Source organism: Schistocerca nitens, chromosome 5, assembly GCF_023898315.1.
Source record: "Schistocerca nitens isolate TAMUIC-IGC-003100 chromosome 5, iqSchNite1.1, whole genome shotgun sequence".
Lineage (NCBI taxonomy): Eukaryota > Metazoa > Arthropoda > Insecta > Orthoptera > Acrididae > Schistocerca > Schistocerca nitens.
Genome location: NC_064618.1, coordinates 592,010,162 through 592,011,343, shown reverse-complemented (window position 1 = coordinate 592,011,343; position 1,182 = coordinate 592,010,162).

Below are 1,182 nucleotides of genomic sequence, written 5' to 3'. Positions count from 1 at the left end.
ATTTTGACCAGTTACAGGCCAAAAATAGTGCTCATACCGTAATTGTAGTTTTCTTATGCCCATTTTCTCTTTCTTCCTTACTGTGACGTAAATATTCCCTACAGATCTTGCAAGAAAACGTGCACGAGAAACAGATGAATGGGGCACAGCACCTTCAACTCCTCGCTGCACAATATATAACTTTTCAGCCAATTTACTATCCAGATTAACAGCCAGCCCCATTGCACACGAATTCGTTAAGATATTGAATTTAGTTGAACTTAATACTACTCTTTTGATACCGCTAATTTCCAGTGTTCCTTTCATAAGCATTTCTTTTTAAAATCCCGAGTGGTGAGAGTTGAATACAAATTCCTTAGTGAACGATGGGATAAGTTTGTTTACCTTATACAAATTTTCGGGCCGATTGCGCAGTCTGCAGTGCATCGTTAAATGGACGCTTCGTTCGAAATTTCGTTATCTAACGCCTTCCAGTTGTGTAGCAACTGTTTCAAAATATGCATCCATTCACCGTTTTCCTTGAAATCACTATAACCTATATCGCGCTTAATTTGATGTGTATATCCTGCAAACTGTATCGAGCATCCTTGAAACGTGCAAACGCTCGTTTTCTAACAAGTGTGCCTTGTCCTACCGTGAATATCCGTAGTTTTTTTATGGACTGCACGGTCATATTGTTGCAGACTTATTCGAAATCTAATCATATTGTTTTTTTAATTGGAGGTGTATGATCTTCCATTTGCATATTCTATTTAGTACCCGCTCCTTGGGGAACAATTTTCCTTTACTGTGTTTCACTGGAGACGGGATTTGTTGCTCCCTGTACTATAAGGATGACGAACTACATTTCTTCTGTGTCAATATAACTTTCACTTGTTAAGCACCTGTCGTCATCATTGTGCTTCGCATGCACGTTGTTCACATAGCTGAGCGTATACGACACCACACATTCCACCGACTCATCTTGTATAAACGCTAATATTTCATCTGCTATTTCTTTTTCATTCTGCGAAATTCTTTGGAATCTTTTCTGACGAAGTGTCAACTTTGGCAGCTGTAGCTGCAAATATAATGCAGTGTTTGCTTTTTTATCGTTGCCACTGCCCTGCTTTGCATCAACACCACTAGCATTGTAAGACTGTTGTGAGTTACTCTTTGTCATTGACTAAGCATTTCCGCTAT